The sequence below is a fragment of the Sphaerodactylus townsendi genome, linkage group LG02, assembly GCF_021028975.2.
Source record: "Sphaerodactylus townsendi isolate TG3544 linkage group LG02, MPM_Stown_v2.3, whole genome shotgun sequence".
In the NCBI taxonomy this organism is placed as follows: Eukaryota; Metazoa; Chordata; class Lepidosauria; order Squamata; family Sphaerodactylidae; genus Sphaerodactylus; species Sphaerodactylus townsendi.
The window spans coordinates 180,029,038-180,045,985 of record NC_059426.1 but is presented as its reverse complement, the minus strand read 5'-3'; positions in this window follow the sequence as shown (position 1 = coordinate 180,045,985).

Below are 16,948 nucleotides of genomic sequence, written 5' to 3'. Positions count from 1 at the left end.
CTCATCTTGGCCATTATCAAATGTGTGACTCATCACCCTCCTCCCCTTTTGGGGAGAATTTTAAAATGTAGTTAGTCAGACTTCTATTATTACTTTTACTGCTATTGTTATCATTTGTTCTTTGAAGATTTTTTATAATTTGTCTATTTTATATTTTTTATTGCAATATGGCACTTCCTAGAGTCTCCTCCGGGATGGGGCGTATATAGAAGCTCGTAACAATAAATAAATAAATAAATACAATAAATAAACTACGCGGCTTGCGCATGGCTGTCCCCAACACTGGAGTTTTTTTCCTATCTTACTTACAAGAAATGGCAAAGAACCCGTTTTCTGAAGGTGTTCAAGGGCACGCGAGCCTCTCCACCCATCCGGAAGCAGGAGAGAAACGTAACCCGTCCGCCCCTGGTTTTTCTGGGAATGAGCTGCCTGCATGGAAATGGGCTCCGGACGTGCAGCCAGATGTTAATGCCGGGCGGGTGGGAGGCTCTTAGCGAGGCCAGCGGACAAATGCTGAGAACTGGTAAACATTCTGCACAAACGGTTGGTGGAGCCGGGGAATCATTTCTTTTGGAACCGAGACGTAAATGCAAAAGCTGCTCTTCGTCAGCTCAGGTCACCCCAGATCACACTTTTTAGAATAACGACCTCTCATTTCCCTCACTGGTCCTGCTTTCTGGCCACTCTGGGGGAAGAAGGTGAAATTAGCTATGAAAAGGCAGCGGAATACCTGATGTCGCACCACAGATATTTGAGAGGAGCTTCAGGAAGAACATTTGGCAGGGAATCAAGGCCTCCTTCCTCCGAGGGTGTTTTGCTTCCTTTTCACCTGGCCCAGTCTACTCCCTCCTGGAAACGGAAGAGGGAGCATAAGGAAGCTGCTACTGGTACACAGAGCCAGTGTGGAGTAGTGGTTCAGAGCAGGTGGATTCTGATTCCCCGCTCCTCCACCTGAGTGGCAGAGGCTTATCTGGAGAACCAGATGTGTTTCTGCACTCCTACATTCCTGCTGGGTGATCTTGGGCTAGTCACAGTTCTCTCAGAACTCTCTCAGCCCCACTTAACTCCCAAGGTGTCTGTTGTGGGGAGAGGAAGGGAAAGAAGATTGTAGGCTACCTTGAGTCTCCTTATATCCAGGGTGGGATATAAATAAAAATCATCATTATCATCATTATCATCATTATCATTATCATTATCATCATCATCATCTTCTTCTTCTTCTTCTTCTTCTTCTTCTTCTTCTTCTTCTTCATCTGGTCTTTATCTGTGGATAAATGGGGTCTGGGATGGAGGTTACAAAAAAACTGAATTTCAGTGCACTCCTAAAGTTTGGGCTGGGCTCAGCAGAGTAGTTGGAAGGGGAGAGAAGAAGAAGAGTTGGATTTATATCCCCCCTTTCTCTCCTGTAGGAGACTCAAAGGGGCTAACAATCTCCTTGCCCTTCCCCCCTCCACAACAAACACCCTGGCGTGTGTGGGAGTGCACAGGCTAATCTGAATCCCCCAGATAAGCCTCCACAGCTCAAGCGGCAGAGCAGGGAATCAAATCCGGTTCCTCCTGATTAGAATTCACCTGCTCTTAACCACTGCGCCACTGCAGAACTTTACATTTATCTCCATTGAAATTCATTTTAATCATTTCAGTCCATTTTTCCAGCCTGTCACAATCCTCCTGTATTCCAGCTTTGTCTTCTACCATCTTTGCTGCTTCTCCCAATTTAGTATCATCTGCAAATGTAATGAGCATCCCCTTTAATCCCTCGTCCAAATCATTTATAAGGCTGTTGAACAATCCAGAGCCCTGGACGGATCCCCTGGGGCATCCCACTCGTCACCCTCACCAGGAGGTGCAAGAACCATTTAACAAGCACACTCGGGGTGTGATCTGCCAACCAGTTACAGAACCATCAAATAGTAATAGGATCCAAACTACATTTTACCAACTTGTCAGCAAGAATGTCACATGGAAATCAAGATAAACTTTGCCTGCAACACTCCCTGAACCCAGCAACAAAGTAACTTTCTCAAAAAGGAAGGAAGGAAGGAAGGAAGGAAGGAAGGAAGGAAGGAAGGAAGGAAGGAAGGAAGGAAGGAAGGAAGGAAGGAAGGAAGGAAGGAAGGCAGGCAGGCAGGCAGGCAGGGAGGCAGGCAGGCAGGCAGGCAGGCAGGCAGGCAGGCAGGCAGGAAGGAAGGAAGGAAGGAAGGAAGGAAGGAAGGAAGGAAGGAAGGAAGGAAGGAAGGAAGGAAGGAAGGAAGGAAGGAAGGAAGGAAGGAAGGAAGGAAGGAAGGAAGGAAGGAAGGAAGGAAGGAAGGAAGGCAGGTATGCAGCAGGGTGGTGGCAGGCAGGCAGTGTGCAGGCAGGCAGGCGGTGGCAGGCAGGAAGGGCTGGAAGGAAGGGAAGGAAGGAAGGGGCTGGAAGGAAGGGCTGGGGCTAGGAAGGAAGGAAGGAAGGAAGGAAGGAAGGAAGGAAGGAAGGAAGGAAGGAAGGAAGGAAGGAAGGAAGATGAAAGCAAGATGAAATAAATAAATAAATAAATAAATAAGAAAGAAAGAAAGAAAGAAAGAAAGAAAGAAAGAAAGAAAGAAAGAAAGAAAGAAAGAAAGAAAGAAAGAAAGAAAGAAAGAAAGAAAGAAAGAAAGAAAGAAAAACCCGTCCTGCCTCTTAGCAATGACAGTGATTCTTTCTAAATGCTGTAAGATTGACTGTTTGATGATTTGTTCCAAAACTTTTCCAGTTAAAAGTCAAGTTCACGGGTTAGTAGTTACTCTTCTTTTTCCTCTTATTAAAGATGGGGTCAGCATTTGCCCACCTCCAAACTTCTGGCAACTCACCTGTTCTCCAAGAGTTCTCAAAAATGATGAACAGAAAATATTTAAATCACACCTGCAAGTTCTTTTAGTACTCTTGGATGCAATTCATCTGGCACTGAGCACTTAGGCCCAGTCTGCGTAATTCAGCCTCACTCACAGCTGCCTCGTGACTGCTTGGTGTAGCCCCAGGACCGTAGCCTCACGGCCCTCCTGCAAGTGCGAGGCGTGTCCCTAGAGTCAGGCCCTGCGAGAGCTCAGGACGAGGCATCTCCACACTAGAGGTGCTCTCTAGTTTGAGCTCTCTAACTCAACTTCTCTCTCTCGATTAAGTCTTCCATGCAGGGATGAGGAGGCATACCCATGCTGCCCTCCGACCCCTGGAGGTCAAAGGGCAGCATGGGCATGTCTCCTCATTCCTGCAGAGCTCCACAGGGAGATAAAGTAAGTTTGGGAAAAACAGGAGGTGCCTAAAAGCGACGCCTCCGACCCGGTGCCGTTTGCACAGCGCCGGCAGGGAAATGCTGCTCCCCAAAAGCCTCGCTCATTGAGTGAAGCTAGAAAACAGGTTGCGGGGGGAAAGCATGCCACTGCTTCATTGCAGAGGCAGCAGCCGTGTGAATGGTGCTTATGGGTTCTTGTACCTACTTGTAGCTTCCTCCAAAAAAATAAGAGCAGTGTCTTACACTTTCCAATTTCTTGCCTCGCTAAGATGCGCAGGCGTCTTAGCTTTTCTAGGGATAGTCTTATTTCTTCCGCCTCCACGAAGAAGCTGCATGCTCTGGTGTTCTGTCTGGCTTGGATGGGTTTCCCAAACAAAAAACTTTGCTACTGCCTTACTCTCGGGGATAAGTTTTAGTATTTTAGCACTTCAGCAAAACCTCTATTCTCAGGGGATGTCTTATTTTTGGAGAAACAGAGTACTCCTAGGCCAGTCCTGGGCTGAAACTGCCTTTCCTCATTACGTGTTCATTTTTCGCCATGTTGAGCACTTTTTCCATCACAAGAGAAGACTGAGGAAAGGTGGGGATTGAGCTCTTTGCCCTTTTTCCACCACTTGTTTCTGTTTCACGTTCCTGTCCACGCTTCCTCTATTAGAAGAAGAAGAAGAAGAAGAAGAAGAAGAGGAAGAAGAAGAGGAAGAAGAAGAGGAAGAAGAAGAAGAGGAGGAGGAGGAGGAGGAGGAGGAGGAGGAGGAGGAGTTTGGATTTATATCCCCCTTCTATCCTGTAGGAGACTCAAAGGGGCTGACAATCTCCTTGCCCTTCCCCCCTTACAACAAAATAACCCTGTGAGGTGAGTAGGTGGTGGCTGAGAGAGGCCCGGAAAGAAGCTTTCGTGGACTAGCTCTCCAAGGTCACCCAGCTGGTGTGTGTGGGAGTGCCCAGGCTAATCTGAATTCCCCAGCTAAGCCTCCACAGTTCAGGGAATCAAACCCGGTTCCTCCAGATTAGACACACGAGCTCTTAACCTCCTACGCCACTGCTGCCAGTTGGCCTCTGAGTTCCTCCTGCTTGTTCCTCATACTCCTGCTTGTTCCTCATACTCTGTGCATCAGTGCTTGAGCATCCCCAGGTGAAAGGATCAGGTAGGAGGGGACAAGAGAGACCTGCACCTGAGACCCTGGAGAGCTGCTGCCAACCTAAACAGAAAAGAGCGACCTTGATGGACCGATGATCTGGTTGGCTGTGAGGCAGCTTCATGTTCATGACCTAGAGACTGGTGGGGCCTCAGGAAGAGGTCTTTCCCGTCACCTGATCCCTGATCCGCTCAGCTGGAGATGTTGGGGTTTGAACATGGGACCTTCTGCATGGCAAAGAGGTGGCCCGAGATTGAGTCGCAGCCCCACATAGTGAGTGAGTTTGGACAGGTGTCCATGCCTGCCTTTCCCAGTGGTTGCTCCACAGGCAGGGTGACTGAAGGGAGCCTCCAGATGCAGAGGCAGCAAAGCCACCCCTGGGAGGCGGAAGCAGCAGTATCAGCAGCTTATCTACTCAGGGCTCAGCTTATCTGCCCGGGGTTTTGTTTTGACCCCCCCAGGAAAGCTTGTTTGCCAGCGCCTAAGTCAGCATGTTGGACAAGATCATAGAGTCATAGAGTTGGAAGAGACCCCAAGGAAGGGCCACCAATTCCAGCACCCTGCAATGCAAGAACACAGGGGGTCATTGGTCTGACCCAGCAGGGCTCTTTTGAAGTTCTCAGCAGACCTGAGGTGGGATTGAGGGGGAGGGGCTGTTATTAGGAAGCAGAGTCCCTGCCTGTCAAACCTCCCCTACAGGGTGGCCCAGCAGTGCAGGCCAAATACTGAAGCCATCTCCTGGCTTAGTGGTACCAACAGGGGAAATGGATCTGCCTGGGTAAGTCTCGTGCCAACGTAACCCCCATGCCCAGAATGGGTTGACCCAGAAAGGGGCGGAGACTCAAAGCAGCAGAAGGCTGCAGAGCTCATGTAGTTTGGAGGAGACGAGGCTACCAGACTCAGACCTTGGTTTGTATAAGCCCTGAACACCTTGTTAAGGTAACTGCAATGTTGTTGGGAACTACTGGGAAGGGAGTTGTTTATTTTTGCTATGTTGTAAATGTTGGAGTTTATTGTTTCAGGGTTTCTTTGTGTGTTTGTATTGGGTGAGAGTTCTCCTGGAAACCTTCATCCTGTTGAATCCTGTTCACCAAGCCCTTGGAGTCTTCAGGAGCGAACCCACTTGCAAAGAAGAATCGGACTTGGCAGCATCAGTAGAATCGTAGGACTAGAGAGAGAGAGAGAGAGGATCACCGGTAACTTGAAAATGCAACCTGAGCAGGACCCTTGAAGCAGACGCTTAAATGCTGATGTTTGATGTTATATGAGGTAAGAAAGTAAAACTCGCTTGCTTGTTTTGTTTTTAAATTTGCTGTTGCAAACTCATTCCAAAGCCTCTGGCCCTCGCGAGAGAACTCCGTTACAGGAGAGGTCATGTAACTCCCCCATGCCCAGAAATGGGTGCCGGGGCCCACCGAATGGGCTTGGACTCCAGTAAGGGGTGGAGACTCCTGGAGCAGCAGAGAGGCTTGGAAAGAGCTCTTTGCAGAAGAACAAGGCTACTTCAGGACTCCTCGACCTTTGATTTCCTATGGGCCCTTAACATTCCTTTGTTAAGGAAAGCTCTTTTGTGGTTGTAATGGGTGAGTTCTCCTGGACACCTTCATCAGATCATCATAAAGCTATTGTAACCTGCCGTTCATCAAGCCCCGGAGTTCTTTCAGGAGCCAACCCACTTTCAGCAAAGAAGAATTGGACTTGGCAATATATCAGTAGACTGTAAATAGAAGGACTTGAAACGCAACCTGAATAAGGGACCTTGAAATCTGTAAATGCGAAATGTTAAACAAGTTTCCTTAAAAGGTTAATTTGTTAAGCAAAGCAAACCTGTTTTGGTTTTGCAAACGAATTTTTGGTTCTTTGCAACTCCTTCCAAGCTCTGCCCCACAGAACCCACAAGCTGAGGTTACAGTCACACTCGCGACGGCAATGCACCCCTTTTAGGATCTCAGCAGAATGATAACTCCCTCCCCCACGTGCTGGATGGACACTGAGGAGGATCGAGGGGGGGGGTCCTGATCCAAGGGGGCCTGGGGAGGGCTGCAGACCTGTCTTGTTCAAGCCAAGGCCTGTCCCGACGCTCAGTCCTAGGCATGCCCAGCCACTGTGCCCACGCAGGGCCTCCTCTGGCTGCAGCCTCGGAGGAAAATCATCAGGCCAGCGAGCGAGCGAGGAGGAGGAGGAGAGAGCGGAAGGCCACATTTGATCTGAACTTATAAGGCGGAAAAGAGCAAGAAGCAAACAATGCCACAGCCGCGAGCAAAGTTATATTATATTTCATTGATTATCAGAATCCTGTAAAACTCAAAGTTCAGGCAAGCAAATCAGTCACCGCTGGTGGCACGAGGATTGGGAAAAAAACCGTTCCCTCCATAGCCTCAGACTTCACATTTCTTGTGATATTTTCTTGTTTAGTTACCAATTTGTAACATCAAATGAAAATGTGGCGGCTTTTAATATGGCTCTTAATGGCATCTCTGAAGAGGCAAATGCAACACCCATAAAACGACATTCATAAAATCATGACACAAAAGATGAATCAGAGGAAATGGGCTGCACAAATGAGCAGTTGGGCAGGCGGGCGGGCGGGCGGGCGGGAGGCTGAGAGCTCCAGCTGCCGGAGCAAGAGAGCGGCAGTGGGGGAGAGCGGCGGCAAACTGTCATGGGGGAGTCCTTGGCTTTCATCCTCAGCTTCCCCATCTGTGGATTCAAACACAGAGCAGTCCCCAGTCGGTATCTCTTTATGCCCCAGGAAGGGGTACATAGAAGGGAATGTTTTGCCCACGTGCCAAACTAATGCACCGTGGAGAACCATGGCTCACATCCCCTCCCCTGGGGCATCAGAATTCCTATAGCCAGGGATCTGCAACCTGCGGCTCTCCAGATGTTCATGGACTACAATTCCCATCAGCCCCTGCCAGCATGGCCAACTGGCCAGGCTGGTGTAACCTCTATCTATGGGTTCTGTGGGGCAGAACTTGGAATGAGTTTGCAACAACAAATTTTAAAAAAACAAAATGGTTTACTTTCTTAACATATAACATCAAAAATCAACATTTAACATCACACTTCAAGGTCCTGTTCAGGTTGCATTTTCAAGTCCTTATATTTACAGTCTACTGATACTGCCAAGTCCAATTCTTCTTGCAAGTGGGTTGGCTCCTGAAGACTCCGAGGACTTGATGAACAGGATTCAACATGAGGAAGGTTTCCGGGAGAACTCTCAGCCATTACAACCACAAAAAGAAACCCTGAAACAATAAACTCCAACATTTACAACATAGCAAAAACAAACAACTCCCTTCCCACTCAGGTTCTAAATAACATGGCTGCAGTTGCCCTTAACTAAGGTTGCGTTACATGGCTATACCAAACTAAGTTCTCCGAGGCCTGGTAGCCTTGTTCTCAAACTACATGAGCCTCTGGCAGCCCTCCTGGCTGCTTTGAGTCTCCCACCCTTTTCTGGGCCGGTAACCCCATCTCTGAGCATGAAGGCCATACACCCAGGTGCATGGGCCAACTGGCCATGCTGGCAGGGGCTGATGGGAATTGTAGTCCATGAACATCTGGAGAGCCGTGGGTTGCAGACCCTGTCCTATACAGAGTGGCATTCAGAAGGGTTGCCAGCTCTGAGTTGGGATATACCTTGAGATGTTGGGGGTGGAGCCTGAAGGAGGTGGGTTTTGGAGAGGAGAGGCACTCCAGCGGGGGATAACAATCTAAAGTTCACCTTCCAAAGTATCCCCAATATCCAGGGGAATTGATCTCTGCCGTGCAAAGAAATGGTTGTGATTCCAGGAAATCTTCAGCCAGTATTTGGAGGCTGGCTGCCACCCTGAGCGTTCAGTCATCTGATTCCGTGACCTGGAGTCTGAAATGGCCATTGACAGGGTAAATGTTGCCCCCCAACAGAGGTGTGGCAACATAAAACTGCCCCCAGGGTCAAGGCCTTAAGAACTAGCCTGCTGGATCAGACCAGAGTCCATCTGGTCCAGCACTCTGCTACTCGCAGTGGCCCACCAAGTGCCTTTGGGAGCTCATGTGCAGGATGTGAAAGCAATGGCCTTCTGCTGCTGCTGCTGCTGCTCCCGAGCACCTGGTCTGCTAAGGCATTTGCAACCTCAGATCAAGGAGGATCAAGATTGTTAGCCATAGATTGACTTCTCCTCCATAAATCTGTCCAAGCCCTTTTTAAAGCTAAGTCCAAGCCCTTTTTAAAGCTAAGAATACTTCCTCTTCAATGACATTTCACAATTTCACAATTTCAATGACATTTCACAATGACATTTCTTCAATTCACATTTCACAATTTGTTAAACTGGGAAAAACAACAACGAATGCTTCTACCCCTCTATATTTGATCTAAATCCCTCCCCCCGCCTCCAAAATCACAGACTGCCAGCCAATGAGAAGTGGCTCAGCTCTTGACTGGAGCAGAGAATTCCAGAACGATGCGACCAACAGTAGCCCAATGCGCTGCACCCGTGTGGTGGTTTCACTCAGACAAGCCCCCTTCCATGAGACTGGCCAACTTATTTAGAATGTTTCTCTAAGGGTCATGCCTGAAGCAGGTCACAAAATAAGACACCGTCTGCGAAGAAGCAGAAGCAGAAGCAGAAGCAGAAGCAGAAGAAGAAGCAGAAGAAGAAGCAGAAGAAGAAGCAGAAGCAGAAGCAGAAGAAGAAGCAGAAGAAGAAGAAGAAGAAGAAGAAGAAGAAGAAGAAGAAGAAGAAGAAGAAGAAGAGTTTGTATTTATATCCTGCTTTTCTCTGCTGTAAAGAGTCTACGAGCAGCTCACAAATTCCTTCCCTTCCTCTCCCCACAAATAGACACCTCATGAGGTAGGTGTGGCTGAGAGAGAGTGCTGAGAGAACTGTGGCTAACCCAAGGTCACTCGGCAGGCTTCATGTACAAGGGCAGGGATTCAGTTCACCAGTTAAGAGTCCGCCACTCATATAGAGGGGCGGGGAAACAAACCTGGTTCTCCAGATGAGACTCCACCATTCTTAGCCACTACACCAGAGGTGGGATCCAGCAGGTTCTCACCAGTTCCCGAGAGGGGGTTACTAATTATTTGTGTGTGCCGAGAGGGGGTTACTAATTGGGTCCGCTTTCCCGCCTCCACGCCCTCGCCTCCCCAAGAGGCATCCTGCCTTTGAACGTGGAGGTTCCATATAGCAATTGCGACTAATAATGTCACTCCCTGAACTGGGTTAATCCCTCTCAGGTCCTGCAATTCATTGATTCTCAGCCTTTCGTACCTTTTATCTCCCCAGTCTCTATCAAAGAACCTGTGTGTTTCACCAGTGCTGTGTTCAGATTTGTGAGTTGGGGCATTTTCTACAATGTGATGATGATTTAGAAATGATCTGGTGCAAAAAAAAAATTTGGGGTCGTGGTGGGGTGGCTGCCCATGGGGGGGCATCCAACTCAAGTTTTGCCCAGGGCTGAGCCTTGGTACACCTCTGCCCCCTTTGCTGAGGGGGGCTGGCGAGGAAACCTGTTACTAAAATTTTTGGATCCCACCACTGCACTACACCATGCAGGCTGTCAGTGCCAATCAGTGCCAAACAGCTGGACTTGTAAGGTCCTTGTACAATGGACAATAATTTAGACTCTAGTTATGGAATCAGTAGTCTTTATTATGCTGTCAGCAGAGACCAATACTGCAGGAAGCCAGATCTGGGGGTCCTGGTTTCTGCAAACATATTTATTCCCACATTTCCCACTTGAACTCCACCCACCCAGTCTCTCCACAGATTAACAGAACAACAAGGTGTGAATAGCTTTGGTATGTAGTTCTAAGTGTCTCAGGGTTGAGCGATAGTTTTCTGCCTCAAACTTCCATCCTCCCCCCCTTCTGGAGGCCCAATGCAAGGATGTCTGCTTACTATGTTACAAAGTGATGATGATGATGATGATGAAGAAGAAGAAGAAGAAGAAGAAGAAGAAGAAGAAGAAGAAGAAGAAGAAGAAGAAGAAGAAGAAGAAGAAGAAGAAGAAGAAGAAGAAGAAGAAGAAGAGTTTGGATTTATATCCCCCCTTTCTCTCCTGCAGGAGACTCAAAGGGGCTTACAATCTCCTTGCCCTTCCCCCCTCACAACAAACACCCTGTGAGGTGGGTGGGGCTGAGAGAGCTCTGAGAAGCTGTGACTAGCCCAAGGTCACCCAGCTGGCGTGTGTGGGAGTGCACAGGCTAATCTGAATTCCCCAGATAAACCTCCACAGCTCAGGCGGCAGAGCTGGGAATCAAACCCGATTCCTCCAGATTAGATACATGAGCTCTTAACCACCTACACCACTGCTGCTTAAGGATAGAAAGGTCCATTAACATGAGACCTTATAGCATTAACATATAACGTATTAAGGAGAGAAAGGTCCATAACATATGACAGATAACAGGAGGCACAGAAGTGACTTTGGGCCCTGACCAGCCGATGCCAGGCACAGCGGAAGCAGCGCTTGAAGCTACTCTGTAAACAAGTAAATGCACAAAAAATTCAAGAAAGTTAAGCCAAAAGCAAATTGTGAGTCGTTCCAAGAGGGTCTCATAACACTGGGAAAGGCAACCAGAAAATAGCAAATGAAACTCTACATGGGTAACTGCGAAGTGATGAGAATTGGAAAATATTATCCAAACTGTACCGATCTGAAGGTGGATTTAGCAAAAGCAACCTTGACGTCCTTAGGAAGCCAGCCAGGATCCAGAGCCACGGTTCTGTGCCATGTAGTCACCCAGTACATTAAAATCAATAAAAGACTCCAAAAGGGCCCCGCGTGACGGAAGCACACTGAAGGATGTAAGAATGGCTTTGCTGGATCAGACTAAAGAGTCACTGAGCCACGTCATCCGTCTGACAGAAGCAGTGTGTGCCCGGGGGGAATATCATCGATTTTACAACATAGCAGTAAAAGTGGAGAAACTAAAAAGGAGCCGTGCAGTGAAAAGGGAGCACAGAGCATAAAAATGGGAACAGCGGCTCTGCCCATCCATCATGTTCCTGGAAACAGGCGTGACCTAAGAAGATGACATAGAGCCCTCCGGGGGGTAGGGCGGTATATAAAACCCATAACTAACTAACTAACTAACTAACTAACTAACTAACTAACTAACTAAATAAATAAATAAATAAATAAATAAATAAATAAATAAATAAATAAATAAATAAAATAGTGCCATTCATTCGTTCGGTCGTTCGTTCGTTCGGTCGTTCGTTAAGAACATAAGAACAAGCCAGCTGGATCAGACCAGAGTCCATCTAGTCCAGCATTCTGCTACTCGCAGTGGCCCACCAGGTGCCTTCAGGAGCTCACGTGAAAGCAAGGGCCTTCTGCTGCTGCTGCTGCTCCCGATCACCTGGTCTGCTCAGGCATTTGCAATCTCAGATCAAGGAGGATCAAGAGTGGTAGCCATAGATCGACTTCTCCTCCATAAATCTGTCCAAGCCCTTTTTAAAGCTATCCAGGTTAGTGGCCATCACCACCTCCTGTGGCAGCATATTCCAAACACCAATCACACATTGCGTGAAGAAGTGTTTCCTTTTATTAGTCCTAATTCTTCCCTTCAGCATTTTCAATGCATACATACATACATACATACATACATACATACATACATACATACATACATACATACATACATACATACATACATACATACATCTCTGTTTGTCTGTTTGTCTGTCTGTCTGAACCAGCATGGTGTAGTGGTTAAGAGCAGGTGCACTCTAATCTGAAGAACCGGGTTTGATTCCCTTCTCTGCCACTTGAGCTGTGGAGGCTTATCTGGGGAACCAGATTGGCTTGTGCACTCCAACACATGCCAGCTGAGTGACCTTGGGCTAGTCACAGTTCTTCAGAGCTCTCTCAGCCCCACCCACCTCACAGGATGTTTGTTGTAGGGAGCGGGAAGGAGATTGTAAACCCCTTTGAGTCTCCTTGCAGGAGAGAAAGGGAGGATATCCTCCTCCTCCTCTACCACCACCACCACCCACCTCCTCCTCCTCCTCCTCCTCCTCCTCCTCCTCCTCCTTGTACCTGTAGTTTAGGGGAGTGGCTTAAGAGGGCAGAGTTCAGCATTGGTGTTGTGTTTTGAGACACAAAACGTAGTTATAATGAAGTCCCGCTGAGGACTCATCTCTTACCATCAACAGATCTAGCACATTTTCAAAAGAAATGCATGCAATAGTGGGAACGCTGTTTTAGGACTGTTTACATACTGTGGATTTCTGAATCACCGTTTTCACCCACGGTTGGTGCTTTACAATGAAGAACGTCTCCTTAACTTGTGTCAGAATATCTATTAACCCCATGGGCAGTCATTCTTCATGCTGGCCCGTCCTTGAAGCCTGCATGTTGTGATTTCTATTGGAATGGCAGCATCCACAGACAAGAGGCTTTGAATACCTTTTATCAGGACCAACAAAACCAACACAAAAGCAGGTGCAAACTTTGCAATGCTCTGGAATGCTTCATCAGACCTGATTGTAAAAACAAAAGGTGGGAGGCATTTCTCGGCCTGCCCTTTCGGCCTCTTGCCTGCCTTCTGAATAGAGAGCTAAATATATCTGAGTAGATTAATAATTGGTTCACCTTCAGCTGAAGGAAAGAGAATGGCATACCCCTCTGTTCAACATGTCAGAAATCCGACTACATTTTCCTCTAACTGCCTGTGCGTGTTTTTGAATCTGAATACAGCACCCAGTCCCTTAAAAGGCTGAACAGATAAACAACATGTGGCCGTTGTTATTTTCACAAAACAGGAGATTGATCGTAGGTGATACACAGACACAGAGCAAATAGAAGCCAAATTCAGTAATATTACCTGAGGGAGGCAAGAAATCCCATAAGCTCAGGCCATTCACCAAGGTTTTTTCTCTGGTTGAGTTGCCCCTGCCCCCGCTCCCCCCCCCACTGGCAAAATTCAAGAATTTCCTTTGTAGGCAGAAGCTGAAGGCAACCCCATTGACCCAAACCCAAATCTAAATGAATATTGACAGGTTTAAATACTTGAAGCCAGTGGTATCCAAAAATTTTAGTAACAGGTTGCCATGGTGGTGGGATTCAAATAGTGGCGTAGCGCCAATGGGGCTGGGCGGGGCATGATGGGGGCGTGGTCGTGATTCCGGGGGCGGGGCATTAATAATCTCTCTGTTACTGTAAAAAACTCTTACTGTAAAGAAAAAGTTCCTAATTTCCAGCTTGTATCTTTCTGTCCATCATTTAAACTCATTCTAGCAAGTCCTATCGTCTACTGCCAACAGAAAGAACTACTTCTCCTCTAATTGATGGTCTGTCAAATACTTAATACTTTCAAATACTTAAATTTGTTTCTAGAAATCAAAAGAAGGATACTTTCCTTAAACACCGAACTTTTACCATATTTCTAAAACATGTTTTTAAAACAGCCCAACAGGGAGAATTATCCCGTTTTTTACCTTCGCTCACCAGCCACATAGGAAACAACAGGACTTTATCATTTTTGGACCTAATGGGATTTCTAACAGAAAAGCAGACCCAATTAGTAACCCCCTCTCGGCACACACAAATAATTAGTAACCCACTCTCGGGAACTGGTGAGAACCTGCTGGATCCCACCTCTGCTTGAAGGGATGTCATGTTGAAGAGGGAGCAAGCTTGTTTTCTGCTGCTCCAGAGACCAGGACCAGGAGTGATGGGTTCAAGGTGCAGGAAAAGAGATTCCACCTCAACATTAGGAAGAACTTTCTGACAGTCAGGGTTGTTTAAACAGAGACTGGATCATCATTTATCAGGAGTGCTTTCATGGTGTGTTCCTGCACTGCAGGGAGTTGGACTTCATGACTCTTGTGGGCTCTTCCAACTCTATGATTCTGTGAACAGAGCTGCAGCAACCTCTTAAGAGAGAGTCAGGTTGAAATGGTCCACTCATGGAGGCTCATGAATTTTACTGGATTCTTGAAAGATCCGGGGGAGTTTAGGCTTCTAAACACTTGTTTATTTGAGGCTGCTGTGTGGGTATGGAACCCAAAATGCCTTGAAGCTATCAACAAGGTTGCCCATCTATGACCATGTAACAAGTTCCACGTAACAACAAGAGCCAGCGTTGTAAAAGGATTAAGAGCAGGTGAATTATAATCTGGAGATCCGGGTTTGATTCTCTACTCTTCCACCAGAGTGGCATAAACTTATCTGGTCAACCAGATGTCTTTCCGCACTCCTACGTTCCTGCTGGGTGACCTTGGGCTAGTCATAGTTCTCTCTGAACTCTCTCAGCCCCACTTACCTCCCAAGGTGTCTGTTGTGGGGGAGAAGAAGGGAAAGGAGCTTGTAAGCCACCTTGAGTCTCCTTACAGGAAAGAAAAGTGGGGTATAAATCCAAACTACTACTACTACTACTACTCTCCTCCTCCTCCTCCTCCTCCTCCTCCTCTTCTTCTGCTTCTGCTTCTGTTTCTTCCTCTTCCTCTTCCTCCTCCTATGTATAGAAGAGGAGGACTAGTCCCCTGAATAATTAACTACTTTCTTCTGATTTTCTAATTGGAGGATTCAGAGAGAAACTAATTAAAACTCAGAAGTTGATTCTACAGGTATTATACTTAGTAGCATGGTTTTTCCTTTTCAATTACATTTAACACAGAGAATGTGTAACACAAGTAACTATTTGCAGAGTTGTTACAGCTAGTTTTATCTCGTTTGTATTAACAAGGGGTTCGGCAAAGGACAGCAGTAGTCTAAGTGTCTGTGCCTGACCTCTTAGGTATGGAGAGTTTTTATGCCTGCTAAAATCTATAGCTATGAGAGAGCAGAATAAAAAGGGCAATGGTGAAATCCTTGGTTCCCCTAGAGAATCGCTTACCCTTGAAAGTAGCTCAAATCCTGGACTATCCCTGAGGCATTTTGATGTCACACTCCTGTTCAAAACCTTCTTCTCTGCCCTCCTAGAACCTGGCTTCCTTTCTGTATTTTCTTCCCCTAACTGATGTCATTTTCTTTTCCCCTTTGGGATCTCTAAAAGGCTCTCATACATTCCCTCCAGTCACTGCTAAATTCTCCATCCCCCCCCCCCCCCGCCCTGCCCCCAGGCCTTTGACTGCTGCCTCCCTCTCCCCTGCGAGGAATTTTAATCCTACGCTGCAGGTTTGTTGGATATTAGCAGAGTCAAACAGAAGAGGCAGATTCTCGGTTGCTCTCTATAAATGAGTTTACTAACTATAAGCAGAGGTGGGATCCAGCAGGTTCTCACCAGTTCCCGAGAGGGGGTTACTAATTGTTTGCGTGTGCCAAAAGGGGGTTGCTAATTGGGTCTGCTTTTCCGTTAGAAATTCCATTAGGTCCAAAAATCGTAAAGTCCTGTTGTTTCCTATGTGGCTGGTTAGCGAAGGTAGAAAACGGGATAATTCTCCCTGTTGGGCTGTTTTCAAAACATGTCTTAGAAATATGGCAAAGTTCCTTGTTTCAGGAAAGTATCCTTCTTTTGATTTCTAGAAACAAAATTAAGTATTTGAAAGTATTCAGTATTTGACAGGCAGTCAATTAGAGGAGAAGTAGTTGTTTCTGTTGGCAGCAGACGATAGGACTCGCTATAATGAGTTTGAATTATGGACAGAAAGATACCAGCTGGAAATTAGGAACTTTTTTTTACAGTAAGAGTTTTTTACAGTAACAGAGAGATTATTAATGCCCCGCCCCCGGAATGCCCGGCCACGCCCCCGTCATGCCCCGCCCAGCCCCGTTGGCGCTACGCCACTGTTTGAATTCCACCAACATGGGAACCTGTTACTAAAATTTTTGGATCCCACCACTGACTACAAGGGAGGGTGACGTGGAGATAAAACAAGAAGTCCTTTCTTTCCTGTTACACATCTACATTCCTGTACGTTTGGTTTCATCTTGCTACCTCTCTGCTGTCTCACATGACTGCCTCGTGTCACCTCTCTGCTGTCGGGTCTGCTCAAACAAAGGCCCCTTCCACACACGCAGAATAATGCATTTTCAATCCAGTTTTGCAACGGTTTGCAAGTGGATTTTGCTATTCCGCACTGCTACGAAGAGCATTGAAAGAGGATTGAAAGAGCATTATTCTGCATGTGTGGAAGGGGTCAAAGAAACAGAGTTCACTTTATAATAATAATAATAAGCCTTTATTTGGCATAACAATAATCATAACACAATAAAAAACCTGAGATAAAAGGTACACAAATACAAAGGTTTAAGATAGAATATAAATTATTGATTGTGCATCACCTCCAGTAAAAATCGTGCTACCAATTCACAAGTTTCATTGTCAGAATTGTCCAGAAGGAAAGGAAGTCTACCTGATTCTCCCATTTCACTAGGTATCCTAGAAAGAATATTGGAATATTTTGATCTGATATTAGCAGATTTAGGGCAGCAAAGCAGTTGATGTGCCAATGTTTCAATTTGTTGTTCACCACAATTTGTTGTTCACCCTTTCGCTCATTTCCAAGTTGTTGAATCTACCACGCAATAAAGCGGAGGGGAAAACATTGAAGCGAGTAAGTGTGAGGGCTCTTCCCTGCATAGGATTAGTCAAAAAAATACAAATAGGGAGCCATCCTGT